This window comes from Mandrillus leucophaeus, unplaced genomic scaffold (assembly GCF_000951045.1).
Source record: "Mandrillus leucophaeus isolate KB7577 unplaced genomic scaffold, Mleu.le_1.0 Scaffold261, whole genome shotgun sequence".
Lineage (NCBI taxonomy): Eukaryota > Metazoa > Chordata > Mammalia > Primates > Cercopithecidae > Mandrillus > Mandrillus leucophaeus.
This window is the reverse complement of record NW_012102710.1, coordinates 1-24,739: the sequence shown is the minus strand read 5'-3', so window position 1 is coordinate 24,739 and position 24,739 is coordinate 1. Positions and strand designations below refer to the sequence as shown.

The window sequence follows — 24,739 nt, the reverse complement described above, 5'->3', positions numbered from 1 at the left end:
TAAATATATATATACTTGTACTGGGTCACTTGTAAAATATGTTTATTACTGTGGGTCATGGTCAAAATGGCTTGAAAAACACTTTGGCAAAGTGTTGATTCCAGGTGACCCCAGAGCCTGGATGGACACAATCACTGCTCTGAAACTGCCTGTTCCCCTCCTGGTTGAGGAGCTTAGCCTAGAGAAACTCCTGACTTGGCTGGAGTTCTGCCTTCTGGGGCAACATAGCACAAGGTGAATCCCTCTCCGTGATAGCTCTCAGTCTCTTCAAATCCTGCTGTCTCCCAGGCTAAGCCTCTTCCCTCCTTTTACATTTCTCTCCTCTGCAGGCGCATTTCTAGACCACCAAGTTTCTGTTCACATGCCATGAAGGCCACTACACTTTTGTTTTCTAACATCCCTCCAGCATTTTTTTAATGAAATACTTTCACAAATAAGAAGCATAAAAGCTATATTATCCTGAGCCCTTACTACGTGCCAGGCAGTGTACTAATTACACTGCATGTTCTATTACTCCAGATTCTTTAGAGCAAGTGACAGAAGCATAAATCAAAACAGCCTCAGCAGAGATGTATTTTCTTATGCAACTGAAAACTCAAGAGATTTAGGTGCAGTTAGATTTAGGTGCAGCAAAGAAAGTCATTACAGCTCTGTCTTCTTTGTTCTCTGTCTCACCTCTGCCTTAGTTCATCTTGGCCTCCTCTAAGGCTGACTCCCCCAGTGCTCAAGACCTACATTCTGGCTTCCCATTTGGAGCAGAAAAAAAGAGCTTCTCTTTTCCAATAGCTCCTGCTGCAGTGCTGGATATGGTTCCCGCTGGTCTGGCTTGGGTCACATGCTTATCTCTATACTAGGAAATGGGGTCAATCCCCCTGAGCTTTACAGACTGAGCATAAGCTTAGGTGGTGCTCAGAGGAAAACTAAGAGTGGGGAGCTGATACCAGAAAGGGGAGAATGAATATTGAGCAACTAAAGCAAGAATCATCTACCAGGGACCTCACAATATTGTAAGCAAGATGTTATTCTTAGACGTGGAACTGAAGGTCAGAATGATTATGTAATTTGACCATGACCTCATGGTCAAGAGGTGATAGAAGTGGGATTCCAGCTCCAGTTCTTGTTCCTTGTCCTATGCTATGCTGTTCTGCCTGCACTACCCTCCTGGCTGCTCATTGGTTTGGGCTGTGAGCTATCAGTTCCCTTCATCTCAGCTCCTCCAGAGACAGGTACAGTTGCCTCTGGTGAAGCCAGGCCACATGGCTGATTCAGTCCACTAAAATCTGGACGCCGATTTTTAATCAAGTTCTTCCAGCCTATAACCCTGTTAATTATTTTCTAAAAGATAAATGGAGGAGTCTACCTTTATCCTTTTATACTTAAAAAGCATCTCATATATGTTGACAAATATAGTAATATATTTTGATCTTTACATGGATCCACAGAGGAAGGTTAAGAATGGTCTCTATTTTATGGAAAACACATGTGAGTCAGAAAGGTGAAGTTACTTTAGTAATCTGCCTAAGGTCACACACTAATTAGTGACAGAGCCAGAATTCCAATCCAGCTAGTCACACAATTTCTAATATTTAAAACCTGAGTTTGTCCTGTTCCATGGAGAGCTTAATGAACCTTCACTTTCCTCATTCACATTTCATCCAGCCCTCTTTCCCAAATGTTTGTCATTGCCAGTGTAATCACTCTGCCTGTGTCTTGATCTAAATCAGAGATCAGCAAACTCGTTGGAGTTCTATCTCATTAGACTGGTCCCTTGCCTGGTTTTACAAATAAAGTTTTATTGGAACATAGTCATGCACGTTTATTGAAAAATAATCCATGGCTGCTTTCATGGTACAATGCTAGAGTTGGGTAATTGTGAGAGAAATCTAAGGGTCTCCAAAGCCTAAAATATTATCTGTCTGGTCCTTCATAGAAAATCTCTTTTTTGGTCAGAGATTTGCCAATCTCTGATCTAAATCATTGATGAAGAGTTGAACCAAACATAGAGATCTACTCTGCTGCCCAACACTGGAAATCTTTGTCAGGCAGCTTGTGATCAGCACTCCTTGTAGTCAGTCCTCATGTAGAACCAGTATGTAAGGACAGTCTACTGGTACAAGCCAATCTATCACTATCTTCTGTATGTCACTTAGATACTTGGTACCTACCTTTGGTAGATATAGGCACCAAATATCTATCACTTTCTTCTGCTTCTGAAGATGTCTCTTTCCTTCTTTCTATGAATGTCCTATTTCAGAGGCTGAGTGCTGCATTTATTCACAAACAAATATTAAGTCCCCACCATTAGGCTCATTGCTGGGCACTAGGCAACATTTCTCAAGGGTGATGCCCTAACACTTTGGCCACAAAGTGATCTGTGAAGCATCTACAGTCAACACACTAATAACAATAGTTAAGTTCCAAAATTTAGAACTAGTTATGAAATAAATAAATAAATAAAATAGAGCCAATTCAAGTTCACAATAAAACATGACATAATGCATAGAAACAGTTAAGGACCACAGGGTTAAACCAAACCTGCCTCAGTTTATTCTGCCTGCACGGCCTTGGGCAAATTACTTAACTATCCTATGTTTTAATATCCTCATCTATAAAATGGGGATAATAATAGTACTTGTCTGAAAAAGGTTTTATAGTGGTTGAATTAGTTAAATATATGTCGTTCATAAGAGACAGCTTGACATGTAATAAGGGGTATATGAATTAGCTATTGTTATTTATTGAGTGTTTACAATATGCAATTGTATGCTAAGAGCCTTGCATAGATTATCTTGAACCTGTAACCCTGCCATTGTCACCTGATTTGTGATCTGCTTCTACATGACAAAGAAGGAATTAGTTACAGCTGGTGTGTGGGGAACTGTAGAACCCACAGCCTGTCTTATCTGTGCCATATTCAGAAACAGATCTTTAACTGGATGATATTATTACTCAAGTGCTTGGAAGAAAATTCTTTTTAAAATAGCACATACAAAAAAAAAACAAAAAAAAACAAGTGCTTAGAGCTTAAACCCAATTTGTTTAACTCCCTCTTAAAATTTGGAAGTGGGGGGTATTAAAATCTAGGTATACCCTTGAGAGTACTTCAACCATGTGAGCATCATTCGTCATGTGTATCCTTGAAGAATAATCCTTGCAAATCTCTTTTCTGGGGTACTTAGAATCACATTTCCCTTTCAGTCCGTCATGAGTTTCTTCATGTGTAAAAAGCTAGTCTCCCAGGTTTGTTGTGAGGGGGAAATAAGATACTCCATGTAAAAACTGTTTCATTCAGCCTCTGGCTCCTGACGTGCAGGCTACTCTCGCCCCCAGGAACCTCAGCTTACCTGCCTTTGTCCCTCCAGGTCCCTACTGTCTCAGCAGTCAGAGCCCAAGCCTGGTCCGGTCCAGCAGCTCAGCCAATTCCCCAGAGAGTGAAACAAACCAACAATTAGAATCCTGGGCTTAGAATGTGCAAATGGATGAGCCTCTGATGCCAACATTGATGGGAACTTGGACATAGAACTCAGACCTTTTGGAGTCAGAAGGGGCCAGGTAGGTGGATCATGGAGTCCAGTCCCTCCCTTACTCTGGGCTCGGTCCATACCACTGCAAACTCTACAATGGCTTGGGGGTCCTGACAAAGCCAAACAATGCCACCACATCTCATTAACCATCCACCGAGAGCTCCTCCACAAGCAGCTGGGTGACTGGGACTGTAATGAAATTACACTACCCAGGCACAAGAAGTAATAGTTGCTTTCCACACAGAATGAAAGTGGGCTGCAACTGAATTGGCTTCATTTTAATGATTCACCGATTTATTTATCTCAGCAGGAAAAATGCTGCCTGGAGTCCGCTGGGATGCAATTTCCAGAGCTGCCTCCTGGCTCCCTGGACAGGTGCATGGAGAAGAGTTAGACTCCAGTGACAGAACACACCCTGGTAATAACAACAGCAACCATGACCCTTTACTGAGCACTTACCAGGTGCCTTAAAGATGTTTCCTCATTCATCACTTGGAGCAACCCCCTGTGAGGGAGGTATGACTATCATCCCCATTTTCATTGCAACCAAGTCTTAGAGATACTAACCAACTCACTGAAGGTCACACAGTGTGTGAGTGGCAGAAATCTATTAGAAGCCAATTCAGCTTGGGTTCAGAGCCTGCAAGTCTAACCCCTAACTCTACTGATTCCCAGGATGCAGGTGTCTCCAATACCCACATTCTCTTATGGCTAGGTTGCAGGAAGGGAACAGATGGGAAAAAAGGCTGGAGAGGAGCTGCTGAAAGTTCACTGGCACCATCTGAGCCAAGGGTGGGTTCAGGAAACCAAGCCCTAGCTCAACCCTTGCCCAGAGAGGCAAGAGTTAAATGGGAACTGAGCCCTTACTTTCTTGTGTTCTAGTTTCTTTTTTAAACTATACTACTGGGAACGACTACAAGACTTTCTTGCTCCTTATTAAAAACAGAAAATCTGTTTAGGCAGCAGCTACAGCACAAAGGCGGATAGATATATTATGGGCAAAAAAGAGCCAAACTACAGGCAGGGCAACATCAATGGAAGCAGGGCCTGCGGATCTCTAATTAAACACAGTGCCTCTCTCAGGTCAGGAAAATCACAAACAATAGCGATCCTCTTTCCCTGCAGTAACACTGAGAGAATGTTTTCTTCAAGGGAAGAGAAGAGCTGTTTGCCTGCCTGCCTGCCTGCCTGCCTTCCTGCCTGCCTGCCTTCCTTCCTTCCTTCCTTCCTTCCTTCCTGCCTTCCTTCCTTCCTTCCTTCCTTCCTTCTTTCCTTCCTTTTCTTCCTCCCTCCCTTTCTTCCATCCTTCCTTCCTTCCCTTCCTTCTTACCTTCTTTTTCCTTCCCCCTCTCCTTCCTTATCTTTTTTCTCTTCCTTCCCCCTTCCTTCCCTCCTTCTCTCTCTTTCCTTTCTCCCTCCCTCCATCTTTTCCTTACTTCCCTTCCTTTCTTTCTTCTTTCTCTCTCGTTCCTTCTTTCTTTCTTTCCCCCTTACTCCCTCCATCCTTCTTTTCTTTCACCAGCTCACTGAAGATTCTGGTTTGTGACCAATGGGATTGTAATTCCAAAAGAGAGTAGTAATTATTGTGCTTTTTCTTTTCAGGGAAAGGGGCATGAATCCACTTCACAAGAGAGATATCAGCTAAAAATCTAGAAACAGGAAGTTGTTTATATTGATCTGACTGTAACATCAGCCGGACTTCTTACCTTCGAGGGTTTCCAGGTCTCCAGATTATCAGTATGCACACACTAAACTGAGACTATGTTCAAAACACTGTGGAACTTAATCCATAATTGTTGACTAAATGAATAATTATTAGAAGTAGTAGAACTCCAAAGTCAAGGTTATTCCTGCTGCCCCAGTGTTTGATCTTGGAAGTGGGATTGTGTGTCACTTTTAAAATGGGTCACAATGGGGAAAAGGCTTAGGTCTTCTCACAGTGCTTCATATATGCCCTCTGTCTAAGAACACATTTTCGCTAGCTCTGAAAATTGTTCCATTATATTTGAGGGACTGTCAAAGTTTGGAACAGGGCTTAAAGTTAGGAGAGCACCCTTCTCCATGCTATTATAATAAGTGTCTCCTGGCATTTCTTTTGTCTCCTGGGGAACAATTGGCAATCTCTAGAGACATTTTTGATTGCCACAATTGATGGGGTGCTACTGGCATATAGTGGGTAGAGGCCAGGGATGCTGCTAAACATCCTACAAGGCACAGGACAGCACCTACCCCAACAAAAAACTGTCCAGTTCAAAATGCTACATGCCAGGGTTGAGGAAGCATGGGCTACCCTGCTCTGAGATGCTTGTTGAAAAGATGGGGATACATATATCAAAATGAGAACATTTCTCCCTCTTTTACATTTCTTCTCCACTATCAAAAGACCCATTAAATTCTGTGGGATATCTGTGCCCAGAGCACTGAGAGAGCCCATGGGGAAATTTGAGCAAAGATCAATAATAACCAAAATGGGAACAACTCACATTTGTATATCACCTTAGTGTTTACCAAGTGCTGTCTTATATGTTAACACAACTGAAGCTGTGCTGGGGAAGGAAGTTGGAAAGATTTCCCTGAGAATATTTCCCATTTTACGCGTTTCCAGAATTAACGCCTTAAAACAAATTAGAAATAGATTAAATGAGGTACCTTTGGTCAAACAGAAAAGCAATTACATGATAGGAAATTGTAATAATCCATCACAGGCATCTGGTTCCGAATCCCAGAGCTGGTTGCAGTTTCTTCTGGCATCTGCTGCTGAATGCACAACTGCAGAAAGACAGTGCTCTTTGTCTCTGAGATGCAAAGATAAGAGCAATTGCCCTGGAGGAGGTGTTAGAAGCAGAGACCCAAGCTTTCTTAGTGATAATTCAGGAGCACCCATCATTCATTGAGTGTCCATGGATTGGGCTCTATGTGGCCTTTAGGGTGGATGCTTCCATGCTTATTATAAGTTCATTTCTGAGCATGATATTTTTGAAAGGGGAGGATTATTAATTACTTGCGTGTGATAGCTAAGGAAACTGAGAAGTTATACAACTGCCTCAGAGAAGACAGCTAAGGACAACTGGTAAGCCAGGATTCGAACACCGGTGTGTCTGCTCCCCAATTTATGCATTTGCTATTATATCAGTTGGGATCTATGAATACATGGTGCCTGGCACCCAGAAGGCACTGAGTAAACAGTTGTTAATGTCATTTTTAGAGAAAAAATTAAAGAAAGAAAAATCTACTGACAGCACACACACACCCCTCTCTTCTTCGGTGAATTTCCCACCCATGTTAAGGGAGTATGCTTGGTTTCTCTTCTTATTCAAAACTATTATACCAAACTAGCTGCTTTATTATCTAGGAACCTGAAAACGAATTCCCTATTTTCTCATGTTTACATACATGGAAGCTCTGTGAACACTGGGGTATTCAAAGTTTTACCTCGTGTATGCAAATCTAAATATTTTCACTGCACCTTCGCAGTATCTTAGATGCAATCATTTGTTTGTTAAAAACTTTTATTTTGAGATAATGGTAGGTTTATATGTGGCTGCAAGAAAGGAGGCCAAAGGGGTCCCAAACACTTCCACTCAGTTTTCCCCAATGGCGACATCTTTCATGACTATAGTACAAGATGACAACCAAGGAATTGCCATTGGCATCCATCACACCTGACTTAATTCAGATTTCACCAGTTTTCTGTCCACTCGTTTGAGTATGTGTTTAATTCTATGCAATTTTATCACATGCGCACTGATTTTATTTTATGGCATGATACGTCCTCATGTGACTTCAGTATAAATCAAAACACAAAACAGTAATAAAATACATCTCTAACGTAGACACAGTACTTCAATTGATTCATTGAGGGTCATCTCTATGCCAGCCACTTTTATTTAAAAAAAGAAAAAAAGAAAACACAGCTCCTGCTGTCATAGAACTTGTAATCTCATGGGAAAGGCAGGAATGTAGATAATTATGGGACCAAAATGAGTACAAAATGAAAAAAACACCCTCTTAATTAGTTGCAAAAATAATCAAGATAAATAAAATTATATATTTTGGTGCTTATTATGTTGCCTTGATCCCAAAGTCACTCATACCTTTAACACTATCTATGTCTTAATATATTAATAGCACTCATGTAACATATGTTTAAGATTTTAAAATATTAGCTTTAATGATCTATCAGTATGCTGTCTGTGTATCTTTTCCCATTGCAACAATTCAATTCGATATGTTGAAACATAAAAATAAATCAACTTCGGTGTCGGTTAATTCATGCATACATTTCCCCATTTCTTTATTATAAGACTACATGGAATTCCACTAAATGACGTGTATCTGTTTGTGCTTGATTAAACAAAAGTACTTGTCAGAGGAAGAGGGAATATTTGGCATATTGGTAGGTGCCCTTTAAGCTTTTATAAATAATAATAACAGTATTTTATACCCACATGAAGGCCTCTATTGGGAGAAGCCAGAGAAAAAAATGTTTTGTAACTGACTAATGTCATGTCTGACACACTCAATTTCCCACTGCAGGGCCTGGAGGAGAGGTTGTGTGTATGCGTGTATTTGTGTGTTAAACCACTTCACCTACAGCTGAATCTAAATGAATTTCTTCTTTGTTGCTACATCTAGCCCGCTTTGTCCTGGAGTATGTTTCTAACTTAGTGTTCAGGAACCATGTGAAAATTCTGGAAGATGTTGATGGAAAAAGAATAAGACAGCAAAGTATTCTGTCTCTGTGTCTACTCCAGCTCCATTATTGCTAGAAAGTGGAAAGTTAATCCAATGCAGCTGTGACTGTGAAGGCTCTAAGGTATCTTAAGGGGAAGCCCTTTCGCCAAGATCACGGCACACCCTGGAGACCTGTCCTGGATTAAGGCATCCATTATTGAGTTCCCGCTCTGTGCAAGGCACAATGTCAAGTGCTGTGGGGAATTACACTAAAGAGGAAAAAAAATCTATCAACCAGTAAGCAATATTCACCACCGATTACAAACAGGGCAATGCACTAACTTCTGACAATACAAACAGCTCTATGAAATCATCTCCACCTTTGAGAAAAGTACAGTCCAAATGAGAACTCAGGAATGAGACACGTTTCAAGGGTGATATAAGAATGGCACACTTGCTTTCAGAAACAAAACAAACCAAAACATATGGTCTAAGCTGTAAGTACTGTAGGAATACCAAAAAGAAAGGAGGAAGATGAGATCCAACTCAAGGAAGAGTTCTTGGACAAGGTGGAGTGTGAGTTTAGGCATTGAAGGTGAGTAAGATTTGCATGCATGGGAGAGTAGGGCAAAGGGCAGAGGTGAGAACTGTCAGGTGCTAGATGGTGAGGCCAGAACAGAGACCCTGCTTTTTGGTATCTGAGTCAGACAAGTTGAGATTGGATTATTGGGCCCTCGCTTAAGAGCAGTGAATTGAGAAAGTCCCTTAAAGTTACTCTTAGAACCTCAGTTCCCTTAAGTGGGGAGATGATAGTTCAGTGGGAAGAGGATGGTGCCTATGGGTTAGAGTTATAGTGTGAATATCTGTGAAGTTCTTAACATGTCCAATCAGCACTGGAGGAAAATAGTCATGGGGCATTGGGAAAGAAGAGGATGAATGGATAACAGAAGGATGAATAGAGTGCAGGGTGGCCTGAAGCCAGTCAGGGGAGTTGAGCCTCTTTCCCAAGCTGCCAAGGGTCTTCTGAGCTAACCTAACAAAAGCAAAACAAATAAGCATATGTGCATAAAATATGTTAACAAATAAAAATGTATTCACAATCAACAAAACAGAATGGAGAAAAGCTCTGAAGTATGTGGTTAAGAATTGCAAAGGATAAATGGCAAGAGGGATGACTGGATTGGGCAGGAAAGGTGACCAGAGGTAGGTAACATTCATCAGGCAGAAGAACTGGATTACAATCCACATCCCCCAAATTCAGAGCTTCAGCCTAGCAGTATGACTCTTCTGATCTCGTATTAGACAAGACCCCTCCTTGGGAAAGGATCCAACAGCTTACTATCTGAGATTCTAGTCAATTCCATGTAATTCCAGAACATGTATTGTTTTTAGATCAAATGTCTTGCTCCATATAATTAAGGCACTCATGTAATTTATTGTCTTAACTGGGAGAGTTTTGTTCTGACAAATGCTAAACCAGATGGGCTGCCAGGAAAATGGAGATAAACTGAAACTGTTCAGCCAAGCCAGGACATGTGTTTTCATTTCATACAACCCACACAAATAATATTCAATTTCTGCATGTTAGTCTATTAAGAAACACTGGGAAATGGCTAGACCTATTTTTGCCAAATTTGGAACTGCCTGAATTAGAATATTGGTTTCTGCAAAATTTACACTGTAGGGTCTGAGAGACACTTAAGTGTGTAGACCATCTTTCTCTGCAGCATCTGAAACTTGATTATGAGCAGTATTGGTGACTTCCATTTGAAAGGAAGTTCCCATTGTCTTAGGACCAGCAGTAGATAGAGAAAGCAAACAATGATTTCAAAGATCAACCCCAAATCTGAAGCACCAAGGACAGACTGGCTACCCCTACTAAGCAATGGCAGTGGGAGGCATAGCAAGCTGTTTCTTGATTATGACGCATTTAAGACAAATAGTTGTAGGACTTATCTTCTTCACAGTAACACAGTAAAGGTAAAGGTCAACTCAAGAGTTATTAGTTGTTAAACAATTATTTTGTACCAGGCCCACTGATAAATTATTTTCTTTTTTATCAGCTATACTGAAGTACAATTGACATACATTAGACTGGACATACTGATTTTTGAGTATTCTTACTCCTAGTTGTTCATCAAGTATCTGATTTATGTGTGTCCCGATCATGGGACAGGCAAAATGTAGTGTTGGGGACTAGTGCAGTTTCAGGGGTGCAGGGGGGACCTTGCCCAGGGCCTTGGGATTCTACGTGCAGTGAGCTTTCCTAGTAACACTCTGGACTACTCTTGGGCCCCCTTCACACTTTACCCTAAGAAATATGGAATCAGCTATTTGAGAAATTCTGGAGGAGCTACTAAGAAAATCCAACTTGGTTTTATTCTCTCTTCTTTGGGAGAGAACTGTCTGCAGAAAGGATTCATTCTCTTCTCCATACATCTTGATATATGGTATACAAGGGCAGGGCCTGGAGGCAGATGGAAGGTGTGTTACCCCTGCTCATGACGGTGAGAAAATGGTCTCCTCTGCAGCCCCATAAGGGAAATCTCACTTAATCCACTCATCTAACAACCTATTTTCCCACCTAGACTTCACTTCTATAAAGAAAATTTTCTATTTCTACCTGATTGAGTCCTTTTATTTTCAAACAAATATAGGGATGAAGGGTGATATTTATCATGCTTTCTCAAGTCTAAACAGTAGGGAACCTAAGAAATACAAAACAAAGTCCCTGACCTCATCGCTAGGTTATAGAGACAAATCATACATACACAAATTAACTGAGAATATGTAAAATATGAAATTGTTAATAATGCCTTCTAAAAATATAAATGGTGCAAATGTAATCTTTTTAGTCTTCAATTTTCATCCTTTTTATTCATATGTGCAAGAACTTAATGTATAAAAATAAAACAATTTTATCAGAGTGACTGTGAATGAATGATTCTTTTAATTTTTGATGTGATGTCAGTGTATAAATAAAGGGAATAACAAAAAGTGAGAGAAGAAAGGAGGAGGGGAGGGAGGAAAGAAGGAAGGAGGAAGGGAGGAAGAAAGGCAGGAAGGCAGGAAGGGAGGGAGGAAACCTTTTCTGAGTTGACAGTAAGATAATAAATGACAATGACAGTGATGAGTGCTAACATTTTTCTAGCATTTACTATGGGCCAGGCACTAATCCGTGACCTATATTAACTCATTGAATCCTCACAACAACCCTATGAAGTGGGTACTACTGTTGTTACTCTCATTTCAAAGGTCAGGACAATGAGGCAAAGTTAAGTGACCTGATCACAATGGCATGATCTATAAGAAACAGGAGCAGACATTGGATTTGAATGTCTGTGAGCTGCCTTCAGCGCTTAACACGACGCTCCATAGCTGCTGGTGATGGGCACTGAGAGTGGGTGGTCAGGGAAGGCCGTGGGGAGAAAATGATGGGGGCAGGGGATGGGAGTGTTCGTGAAGGAGGAGCTGATGTGAGTAAAGGCCAGAGGTGGGGGTGGGCAAGGGGTCTTCATCAGGAATGCCTGGTGCCAGCCCCGCCAGAGCAGAGGGTCAGTGCAGGGAGACTGGATGTAGCTCAGGCACTTATGTCTCTGCATTTCTGCAGGAAAGATTGTCCCTTTCTGCTCGGAACATCTTTCTCTTGTCCCTTTTCCTAAATGAAACGAATTTCAGCTCTCACTCTCTGCTATAGATGGAATCTTTATATGCCCTCCAAATTTCTGTGTTGAAGCCCTAGTCCCCAGTGCAATGGTATTTGGAGATGGGACCTCTGGGATGTGATTAGATCATGCATGAAGGCGGAGCCCTTGTGAATAGGATTAGTGCCCACATAAGAAGACACGCAAGAGAGATGATCTCGGTCACACCAGGACACAGCAAGAAGGCATCCTTCTGAAAATCCTTGCCAGGAACCAAATGAGCCAGCATCTTAATGCTGGACCTCCCCGCTTTCAGAACTTTGAAGAATATTTTTCGGTTGTTTAAATCATCCAGTTTATGGTGTTCTTTGCATAGCAGTGCAAACGAAGACACCTTTCTCTAGACTCAGTGAAACGGAAGCAGGGAAACACCGTCTGCTCCAGCCTGCTCTTTGTTTTATCAACTGCATCTCAAGACCACCTCTGGCAATGAGCATAAGTGCTTGTCTTCTTAAAACTCACTATGTGAGCTATTAATAGTAAAATAATCACCATTTACAGGGTCCTTATGGTCTGCAGGGAACTGCACTGAGGACTTACTTATCTCATTTACTCCCCTTACAAAGATCCCCTGGAAAAACATTCCCTCTAGTTTAAAGATGAGAACATTGAGGCTCAGAAAAGCTAAGTGGTATGCCCAGTGCCACACAGCAAGTAAGCATAGAAGCATGGGTTTCAGTCCTGGTTTATCCAACTCCAAAGCCACGCTCATATGCATTGTTGTATTCACAGCCTTTCTCTATTTTTTAAATAACCTGCATGGTATATAGAACTGGGGGAAAGAAAAATGCAAATGAGAGCAAAACCAAACAACAAACAAGAACCCTCCTACAATGCAACATGGCTGAATTCTCTTAACTCTTCAGAATTAATTGTCTGTAATACTTACACAATCAAAGAAAGAAAGAAACACCCGGCCCGGCGCAATGGCTCACGCCTGTAATCCCAGCACTTTGGGAGGCCGAGACGGGCGGATCACGAGGTCAGGAGATCGAGACCATCCTGGCTAACATGGTGAAACTCCATCTCTACTAAAAATACAAAAAATTAGCCGGGCGTGGTGGCGGGTGCCTGTAGTCCCAGCTACTTGGGAGGCTGAAGTGGGAGAATGGCGTGAACCCAGGAGGCAGAGCTGGCAGTGAGCCGAGATTGTGCCACTGCACTCCAGCCTGGCAACAGAGCAAGACTCCGTCTCAAAAAATATAAAAAAAAAGAAAGAAAGAAAGAAAGAAACACCTACCCACAAGTCAATTAAGTAGTAAATCTGGAAATTTACCATTAAGATGAAAATTCACAAGAAAATAGGATTGTGGTAGGCAAAATTCAAAGATGTGCCTCAGGACTACTGGCCCTTGGTTATTCAATAAAATACAAATCTAGGTACTGCTATAAAGAGATTTTACAGATGTAAATGAAATCCCAAATCAGCAGTCCTTAAGATATGGAAATTTTTGAAGTGGGAAATTTAAAAGGACCAATTACACGAATCCTTTAAAAACAGAGAGTTTTCTCTGGCTGGTTGTAGAAGAGGAAATCAGAGAGATTTTAAGTGTTCAAGGGATTCAATTTGAAAGAGGTTTTCCCTGGCTGGATAAAGGGGATGTGGGTGATTCCCAAAAGCTGAGAGGTGTCCCTGGCCAACAACCAGCAAGAAATTGGGGATTTAGCTCTATAACCATAAGAAATTGAATTCTTCAAACAATCTAAATGAGCTTGGAAGTAAAATAGCCCCAAGACCCTACAGATAAGAGCCCAACCCAGCTGAAACCATGACTTGGGCCTTCTGAGAATCTCAACTGAGAACACAGTTGAGCCCATTTGGACTTCCGACCTACAAAACTGAAAGATAATACATAGGTGTTACATCAAATCATTAGGCTTGTTATAATTTGTTACCTAGCAACAAGAATGAATTCAATAATTTTGCTGTAGGATAAAGCAAATTATTGAATTGTATTCTATTTGTGTGTGTGTGTGTGTGTGTGTGTGTGTGTGTGTGACGGAGTCTCGCTCTGTCGCCCAGGCTGGAGTGCAATGATGCGATCTTGGCTCACTGCAACCTTCACCTCCCAGGTACACGCCATTCTCCTGCCTCAGCCTCCCGAGTTGCTGGGACTACAGACGCCCGCCACCATGCCCGGCTAATTTTTTGTATTTTTAGTAGAGACAGTTTCACTGTGTTAGCCAGGATGGTCTGGATCTTCTGACCTCGTGATCCATCCGCCTTGGCCTCCCAAAGTGCTTGGATTACAGGCGTGAGCCACCGCGCCCGGCCTCTATTCTTAATTTTTACAACATACATTCATTCCAGTTCTGCAACTTGACAGCTGGAGAAATCTCTTCTACTTTCAGTGGCATTAAGTTAAACCATCAAGAGACAGAGGATGGGTGCCTATTTATAAATGAAGATTTGCAGTAAAATGCAGAACTGACTGATTTTCCAGGTGACTATGTATCTTTAAAAATTAATGTCATTTTGAACATTGCTCATCATCGTGTTTATTTTATTAGACAGAGAGAAGATAATTGTCTAAGATAGTTGATGGATTTGAGTCTTAAATAAGTAAAAAGCACATGTTCTCACACTGTAATAATTTTAATCTGTCAGGAAAAAAGCAAAGCCTTAGAAACAAGTCAAAAAGTAACTAGTTAAAATTTAAAAATCCCAATTTAGATTCTGTCAACCATAACAAGCAGTTTATTTTATTTCTCTGAGGACAAGGATTATTAGAGATGGAAAAATAAGTACAATAATGCCTGTAGAAGTGGAGACACCAGGCATCGTCAGCTGGCTCCTCCCTCATTTATCAACTGAACGCTCTACCTCCTCACTGACCGTTGAGCCTCAACACAAGGTGGCTGTGGCAGTGATCAATGTTATTTCATCAAGCATTTAGAATAATGACAAATATTGTTAGATACCCAGTAATGACAAATATTGTTAGATACCCAGTAAATGTTTATTCTCACCCTTCTGAACTATCCACCAGTTAGTTGGGAATGCTGCCTCCCCATGTCTGATGTTTCTTTCCTATGATGGCAGCTCAGTTAATTTCAGAGCCCTGGTACGCTCAGCTTAGCACCTCCCTTCTTCCTCCCCTAGAGGTCAACTTAGCTCCTAGGGGGATAAGACTTATCCCAGTGCAGCTTTGCCTGCACCTGGTTCTGAGGCTCAGAATTAGGACAGACTTCATGTTGAGTCCTCCAACCAAAGGTGACATTTCAGACTAATCTTTAATGCTCTATTTTATGTCACTACTTGTTCAGAACCAAGATGGGAAACAGCGTGCTAGTTATTGAGGCTTGTCTTCTGAGCCCCCCGTAACACCCCTCAAGAACCTCTGATTCGCCCCACTTTCATTTTGACATACAGGATTGAGCTACCAAAAACAGGCTTTCTGACTCTGGGACATGTCCTTTAATGAATGCCCTTCCTATTTACAAATCTCTCTGGGAAATTGCACTAATGCAGTTTTTCAGCCTGACAAACTCAACCCACTTGGGAGCTCTCTATCCCAGAGATAAATGAGAGGTAAACTTAATTAAATGTTTGTGGAGTACTGTCTCCCCCCAAAAAAGTGTCACTTTAAACAATCCATTACAAAACCAACAACTGTATTTATCTCTAAATACATTCATGTTTGGAAAATTCCCCCTGTAGATAACTGTACAGCTGGAAGATGTCACATAGGCGTACTTCCTGCCTTAATACTAATATTATGCTTTCTCAATCCCAAGAGCTAACATAATTTCAATTATAAACTCACATAGTCTAAAAATGTATACCATGGTGAAATTTTTAAAAAATGGAATTTCAGGAGAATCAAAACACTTGCAATCTAGTGCTAGTGCTACCATTAACTACAAACAGGACCTTGACCACTTCATATCATTTATAAAACTTATCTGTAAAAGAAGATGCTTGGACTGTAATCTCCAAAGTTTCTTTCAGCTCTAAAATTGTGTCATTTTTTGCGACCAATTAACAAAGAACACAGGAGTAAAACTGCTCAGAAATGTGGAGAAGTATTCTTCCAGAAGACGGTAAACTTCTATCAGTGAAGACCATTGCCACTAGAAATTATTCACCTTAGGAAGGTGCCATGATAGATAGAAGTAGAAATGATGGATTAGCATATTCATTAATGTTAGATTCCATAATAGATGAACCTTCAAGGTTCAGCAGCTTAGCACAACAGAAATTTGTTTCTTGTGCATCTACTTTCTGACAGGGAGGTTCAACAGGGAGCTTACCTTGCAGTGATTCAAAGACTCAGCTCTTTCTTCCTGTGGCTCCATCACCTGCAGAGCCTCTAATCCTTCTAATCTATCCAGATGGGAAAATAGAGAAGAAGACTCACCTGCTTTTTAACCAACCAGCTGGAAAGCAACACACATCATTTATCTCACTTTCTGTTAGCAGTAATGGGTCATAAGACCTGCCTAGATATAAGGCAAAGCAAAATAGGATATTGGCATTGTAGTTCCTGAAAGGGCAGCCAGTTGGCAGCAGCTACTTTCCTCCATGGAAAATGGGAACCAATCTTTGAAGAGCAATGCCACGTCTATCACAGTTAATGCGATGAGCTCCTCACAGATACAAACTTTCTCTTTTCTACAGCAACTTTTACATCAGCAACTCATTTCTGCTCTATCTGGTTTTAGTGATGTGATAAAGGTCTGCTAAATAAACGGCAACAGTCATGACTCGAAGCAAGCTAATCTCAGCTGAAATTTCCTGTGAGTTTTGCTCTGTGTACCTTTTGTTTTCAATGTGTGCAAGCAGAAATACAAGTCAGATGACTCCAAGAGAAGAAAACATGACTGCAGTTATTTCTGTCCAATCGTAATAAGAACTAACAAACGAAGAAAGGCTGGATTTAGGTAGAATTGCAATCACCAAGAATATTCTACAAAATATGTATATATTCCCTGAGTAGTCATTCATCATATTTTGGCTTATTGAGCTGCTGACAGAGTATATTTCTTGTTTTGTGGGAGAAAAACACTTTGAAAAGGTGGTGTGTTATTATCTAGATAGCTAAACCATGTTTTTAATTTGCTCTCTAAGATGAAGAAAGGTCTAGATCTAATATATTCAGGTTTTAGCCCGGTAGAAACACTTGGACCTTTGGATTTTGGTTGTGATCACATCGCCACCATATATTACTATCTATGAGGGAAAGCAAAACTTATTAAAGAATATAAATTCAGAACTCTAGGCCAATAACAAGTATTAACTAAAACAGGGGCTGGAAAACTTTCTCTGTTAGAGACCATATAGTAAATATTTTAGGTTTTATGAGCCATATTGTCTCTTTTACAGATACTCTACTTTGTATTTATAGCTATGAAATGTAAATAAATGGGCATGGCTGTGTTCCAATAAAACTTTACTTACAAAAACAGGCGATGAGCTGCATTTGACCCACAAGCTGTAATTTACTGATTCCTAAATTAGAGACGAAATGGCAGAAAACCCAAAATGGAAAATTTTGTCATGTATAGCTTGGAAAGGGCCTCAGTTTTCCTCTTCTATTTTGGAGCTATGTCTTTCAGGTTTGTTTGGAATTTTCTGTATAAACTAAATAACATTTTTATCATGAATAGCTGACGAAAGGAAAGGATATTTACCAGCTGCTAATGAACAGAGCTTGAGTCCCAGGAGACCAGGTTCTAATTTTGGCTCTGCCAGTATGGAGGATGTGATCCTCACTCGTCCCATTTAACTTCAATGGGTCTTTGTTTCTGCCTCCCTAAAATCAGGGAGTTAGCTGAGGTTACCTCAGATACCTTTTACATCTCTCAAGATTTTTTTTTTTTTCTTTTTTTTTTTAAGCTGGAAAGCTAACTGCTCTAGAAAAAATTTTTGACTTGACCCAGAGGACACAGTGAGATGAGTTATGTAAACTCTCTAAAGCTCCATTTCCTCACCTGTTGAATGGACTTAATATTCTCTACCTGAAAGGATTAAAGTCATGTATGTGACTTTGTAAGTCATGTAAGTAGCAGGGGGAGATGTCCCAATGTGAATGGAATCCAAATAATGTGATTTCATGACTAGTTTAAAGGAATCTTCTTCACTATTATCCTAACATCGCAAGCAAAGCTGCCCACACCCCCTTAGAATCTGGAAGCATTCTTTACCAAGTGGTCATCAAAACACACACAAAAGAGGCCAGGCACAGCGGTTCATGCCTGTAATCCCAGCACTTTGGGAGGCCAAGTCAAGTGAATCACTTGAGGTCAGGAGTTTTCGGCCAGCCTAGCCAACACAGCAAAACCCCGTCTCTCCTAAAACTCCCAAAAAAATAGTTGGGTGTGGTGGTGCGTGCCTGTAGCCCTAGCTACTTTGGAGGCTGAGGCAAAAGAATCACTTGAACCTGGGAGGCAGAGGTTTCAGTGAGCTGAGATCGTGCCACCGAACTCCAGCATGGGTGACAGAGAGAGACTCTGTCTCAAAAAAAAAAGCAAAACTAACTCAAAATATGTAAACATGGCAGATCAAAGCTAATCACAATATTAAGAATTCAGTTTCCCTGGCCAGAGAGCCATTCCAAGCAGACAGTAACCATAAATGAGGATTTCCTGACCTCCTTAGCTAGATCCTCACAAAGCAATAGCCCAAATTCTCCCTTCCATGTGACTATTTATCCCATACTAAGCCAATAACCCACATCCTAAGAGATGGCTGCAGAATGCACAATTAGGAAGAAGTTTTATTATTTTTATTGTGCCAGTCATCACATTGGAATCTTACATAATCATGATCCAAAGTGGGTGGTATTATTCTCATTCTTACTGATGCTAAGGCTGAGGTTCCAAAGGCTTAAGCAAGTTGCCCAAAGACAAAACATGCAGGGCAAGACTGTGTGACCTCACAGACTGTGCTCTTGCCCTTGTGTGTGAATCTCAAGAAATGATAAGAATCTTTGGGCAGAAATGCTGACAACTGAGGCCGAGAATCTGAAAACAACCTTCCCTTCAAACCCAAAAATCAGAGACTGCTTCTTCCAAACCACTGACCTGTCAGAAGATGAAAAAGGCAAAGAGACCATCAGAATCCAAGTCAGGAGTACTAGCTTGTTCTTGACATTGTAACAGAGCCTAAGAGACTGCAAGTGAATTCCACCTTGTTCTGAATGAATGAATGAATCAATGAGGAATTGCTCAAATTCAAGTTGCCAGTAGCATATAGGTCCATGGCTACAAAAAACTCATTCTGATTTTTTGTTTCTTTTTAATGCATATCCTTGCTCTTGCTACACATCACAATTTTGGTGGGGTTGAGGGGATCCTTATTCCTCCAGCTTTCACTCTTCCAAATTCTGACTTCCTACTCTCTTTGGCCTCTTATTCCTCTTCCCTACTTTCTGCTTTCCATATCTCTTTTTTCTTCATCCTAATGTTTCAGAAAGAATGCTTGAGAATATATATTTTTCTTTTTACCAGTGAAATATGGGGTGAAAAAATATTGTATATACATTTAGATTGCCTGACTTTCCTCTATAAACTTGAAAAAAAACCCATTAACTTCAGTTCATTAATGCAATGCCATGTGTTTCTTGTTACAAATTGTTATGGTCGACATGTTTATGTTTTCTGCAAATTCCTATTTTGAAATCCTATCCTCCAATTTAATAGTATTAGGAAGTAAGGGCTTTGGAAGGTAATTAGGTTATGAGGGTGAAGTCCTCATGAATGGGATTAGTGCCCTTATAAAAAGGGACTTGAGAGCTTGCTCTTTCTCTTTCTCTCTCTCTCTCTCTCTCTCTCTCTCTCTCTCTCTCTGCTCTCTGCCATCTGAGGATACAGCAGGTAAATTGCTGCCTATGAACCAGGAAGCAGGCCCTCACTAGACACCAGACCTTCTGGCACCTTGATCCTGGGCTTCCTACCTCCAAAATGGTAGAAAATAAATATCTGTCATTTAAGCCACCCAGTCTATACAGCAACAGAAACTAAGATAAGGGTCATATTTTTAATGATGGAAATAATAATAAAGAAGAGAAATAAGTAAACTAAGTCTGGACTTCTCTAGAAACCAAACAATATCAGACCCAACTGGGAGATATACTTACCCATATCAACTAATGTGCTACACTCATCCAATGTAAGGAACTCTGCACCCTCCCACACCCACCCTTCCTTTTCTCTGTACAAGGTACCATGCTAGGCCTGGACCAAAAAGGAGACCAGGAAAAAAGCTAACATGTAAGAATATGTGATTCTAGGAACTGTCTTATAGATTTTCAGGAAGAGAAGTTAGCACGTTTTGCAACTGAAATTAACCTTATTCATCATAAGCAAAACTGTGGGGACAAAACTCATAGAGAAGGAGCTCTTGTCCCATTCAATACACATTACCTATAGTGATTATGAAAGGTAGTATCACACTTGTTCAGCACCTAATAAATGGCAGGCACTGGGCTAGATTTTTTACATTAAACAGTAGCTTCTGAACCACATTATGAGTCAGATAAAGAAAATAAGATACAAAGACTTACATGAATTATTCCAAGTTACAAGGTATAGAAATGCACGAATGGGAATTTGAACTTGAAAAACCCGTTGGACCTTAAAGTTCACATTGTTTTTGCAACTACTCTGCATACATGGTGGCCTCACCACAGTAAATGGATTCAGGAACTTGGAAAAAGACAAAGGAAACCCTCATGAAATAAAAAATTTTGAATAAAGTGGATATGGCTTTGGGGATCCTTCACCCCATCAAATTCAGGCAGGTGCTTAAGCAGCCTCCCAGGCCCTCATGTCAAAGGAAGCAGGGCCTGGCATTGATGGCAGCTGCCTGAGTCCTGAAGCACTGAGAGGCCAGCTTCAGCCACTGTCCATGCACTGGACAGATAAGAAATGATAGATTCTTCCTTTCTGTTTTATTCCATTTTCTTAAAAAAGCACAAAATGGCATTTTGTTCTACAGCAGTAATTACTGTTACAGCATTAGATTATAATATGGGATCTGATAATAATAAATTATAATAAAGTTGTGCTTCTCTCACAGAGTCTTGAATGACTTGTCCAGGAGACTTAGTTTGGAGCTTTTTCAACTCAGCTGTGTTCAAAACAGAGAATGGGCTGAATTTCAATGAGGTGCGGATACTATGTAATATTCTCCACACCAAGTACCAAATCTACAGGCTCAATATCAAGAACATACAAGGTCTTGTAAACTAAATTCAAAATCTCTAGCTTCTATTCTTGCTCCTAGCAGTCCTTCATCTCTCCTAATACGTATGTTCTTTTCAACGTGGTTTTTCAAAATAGAAAATGAGTATTAGTTTTATAGTTGTGGTTTCTGTATCAGGCAAAGTCTAGCCAAATAAACAACAGCAAAGACTTTAGGTATTTCAAACAGAGGGAATATAATACAGGGAATTAAACAGATGACAGAGGAACTGAGACCATTGGTAGGGGACTGTGAATACTCTGGAAATTACTAACAGCAGGAAGCTGCTACAAGCCCTGGTGATGGAGGGGAAAGACAAGAATTTAGACCCAAGATCACCCTGTGATAGCTGGAACCTTTAATGAGCTGGGATATGGAAGGAAGAGCTGTCCTATGAGAGCTGGATCACCGAGGGTACAAAGCTAACGTTGGAGACAGCACCCAAACCCAAAACACAGGGTGGGGGAATATGCTAGCTTTTCCCTTCCTCTGCTCCCCAATTTTCTGCCAGTTCCTACCCTTGCCTAATAGCCAGAAGGAAACAAAGCTGAAAAATTCCTACTGATTCCTTAAGATCTGGCTAGCACACTACTTCTTCCATGAAGCCTCCCTTTGGACTTCCAAATCTCTTTATGTAAACTTTTGATGATGTGACATTTGGCTATCCAATACAGTTATGCATATTTAACAGCCTGTGAGCTTTTCAAAGATAAGCTCTATGGTGGGGTCTTTGTGGTATCTCCAGGCCTTACACAGAAGAGATAAAATTTTGGTAGGCCTGGGTTCAAATCCTAACTCTTCCACTTAGAAGCTGTCTGACTCTTGTTAAATTCTTCAGTCTACTTCAGTTTCCTCATCTACAATTTGAGGGAAATAAATTCCTCCACGTAGGGCCAGTCTGAAGATTTAAAACTATGGGACCTAGGCCCCTGAGCATAGTAAATGAGTAGCTTCTTATTGGAATGTGGTCTTGCTTGGATTGCAAGTGAATGATGATGCATTCTGTGGTGCTAATGGCTTCTATTTGCTCGTTTCTCTAAACTATATATTCTCTCTACTATATATTACACAACCTAATGGAATTGACCACGTCTGGTTAGAAACTTCTAAGAATAGTTAGGCCTTGAAGCTGTAAATGTGAAAATCTATTTACAGAGCTCTACCTTCCTTAACACCACCTCTAATGAGAAAATCCCAGTAGAAAGCAGCCTCAGAAGGAGGCTTCAGAAAGGGTCAGCCCAAATTGGGTGATACCCATGTGTGCACTTAGTCAACTTCAGCTAGCCAATCAAACGAATAAAGACTGTTAGGCTAATTTTTATTGGCCATGATCTTAGAAAAGGAACACACCATCCTCAGTTTCTAACTCATGGGGAAGTTCATCACAAGGATGTGTGGTATAAACAATGCTACACCAGCTATTGCCAAGATTTTCCAATGAAGAACCATGAGGCCTTTGAAAGGTCTATGGTTTTTTTCAGGAGCTTTAGACTAGCTTGGACAACATGGTGAAACACCGTCTCTACTAAAAATACAAAACATTAGCTGGGCGTGGTGGTGCACACTTATAATCCAGCTACTCAGGAGGTTGAGGTAGGAGAATCACCTGAGCCCGGGAGGCTGAGGTTTCAGTGAGCTGAGATTGCACCACTGCATTCCAGCCTGGGCAACCGGAGTGAGACCCTGCAGAAAGGAAGGAAGGAAGGAAGGAAGGAAAGAAGGAAGGGAGGAAGGGAGGAAGGGAGGGGAGGACGGAAGGAAGGAAGGAAGGAAGGAAGGAAGGAAGGAAAGAAGGAAGGGAAAGAAGAAGAAAGAGAGAGGAAGAAAGAAAGAGAAAGAAGAAAGAAAGAGAAAGAAGAAGAAAGAAAGAAAGAAAAAGAAACAAAGAAAGGAAGAAATAAAGAAAGGAAGAAATAAAGAAGAAAGAGAAAGAAGAAAGAAAGAAAGAAAGAAAGAAAGAAAGAAAGAAAGAAAGAAAGAAAGAAAGAAAGAAAGAAAGAAAGAAAGAAAAGAAGGAAGGAAGGAAGGAAGGAAGGAAGGAAGGAAGGAACGAACAGACAGGAAGACAGGAAAGGAAGGAAAGGCAGGAAAGGAAAGAAAGAGAAGACAGATATATGTTTTTTTATACCTGGACTGATCATCTAGGAGCTGAAGTTGGTCTTTTTAAACCAAAGGACAACCCTCAGACTCAACAGAGCAAACAAAAATGTAAATCCTATCAGCTAAGTTTGATTAGAACTTCTACCTTGAGAGTTGAAGTATGAGGTGGGAAAGAGACACAGTTATGCTTCAGTACTTAAGTCAAACTGTGGTAAACTTCTTAAACCTTAAAATAAACCCCATTGTTGACTGAATTCTAGAACTATTTTTAATACAGTTAAAATGACTCTGATATTATCTAGAAATAAGTTTGAGTCAGATAGACAGTTTCCCCTAAGTCTCAACGAAGCCATCTCTGATGTCCTGTTATATCTCTTAAAAATGAGCACCCCACCAGCAGCATTTATTAATCATCTATTATAGTCCAGGAAATTTATGTTTTTTAATGATATCTAAGTCTTGTTGCATAACTACAAGGTATGCTTCATTATCCAAATCTTAGAGGTGAGGAAACCACGATGAGACACATTAGATAGGTCACCAAGGTCAAATAGCTTCTTGGTGGCAGGGCTGCCACCTCTAAGGCCAATTCTAATCCAGGGCTGCTTGCCTCTAAGGCGCTGAGGTCTTTCTTTTTCAGCTGGACCATGTTAACTCTCTTATGTGAAAAGGTAGTACTTACCCTTTCATTTATTCATTCAACAAACAGTTAATCAGAGCTTACCATGTTCATGGAACTGTATGAGGTACTGAAATTACAAGAATAACCACGACATGGAACAGCTTTGCAAATATGAAAATTCACTGCAACTGTAACATTCTTTGCCCCAAAGGGAAATAGGTTATTCTGTAAATAAGGACTATGCGCTATTACAGGCATTTATATATTGCTACCTATTAAGTAGAGGTAAAGAACAGTGTAGACTAATTAACCACAGGGCAAGAACCCAGGACAGAGAGGAGGAGATAGAAGCAGGGATGGAAGAGCAAACACCATTGTTTCGTGCATGGAGGAACAGTTCATATCTAATTTCAAGAATGAGAACTCTGGCCAACACATCTGAGATCAATCTCAACTTGGACTATTAGCTTTGGCAGCTTTAGTTTCAGGCCTTCTTTGGGGAATAGAGGCAGTTCCATATCTTCTAAATTCTGAGTCTACCATTCTCTCACTCTAAAATGAAAGGGACAAGTTAACTCATTTTCTTCTCATGATGACCATCATCAAAAGGAGTGTAGCTGTCTGACACATATAGGTTTTCATTCCTTCTGTTGAGGACTCCCTCTCTGCTTAAATTAATAATCCTTTGAGAAGCTGCTTCCTGTCCTGAATTTTATTTACATCTTTTCTCTGCAGGCTAATTACTGATGCTATTTGTGATTACACAAAGTTGAGTGCCTGACCTTTCCTCTTTGATATTCCAGTGACTTTACTGTGCTGAATTTGTGGCATTGGTGACATCCTAAGAACCACAGTACAGTACTGAATTATCATAAACACAGATTGAAAGTAGCAGCCTTTGATTCATCATGAGGCAAAAAAAAAAAAA

At 40.6% G+C, this 24,739-nt stretch overlaps 1 protein-coding gene across 1 annotated transcript in view; it reads right to left on the bottom strand.

Moving 5' to 3' along the window:
* Positions 1–6,287, bottom strand: part of LDB2 (LIM domain binding 2) — a 164,971-nt gene extending 158,684 nt beyond the window's left edge. The window contains exon 1 of the mRNA XM_011984101.1: positions 6,174–6,287. The gene's annotated coding sequence lies outside the window, so the exon portion shown is untranslated. The remainder of the gene's footprint in view (positions 1–6,173) is intronic.
* Between the last annotated feature and the right edge of the window lie 18,452 nt (positions 6,288–24,739).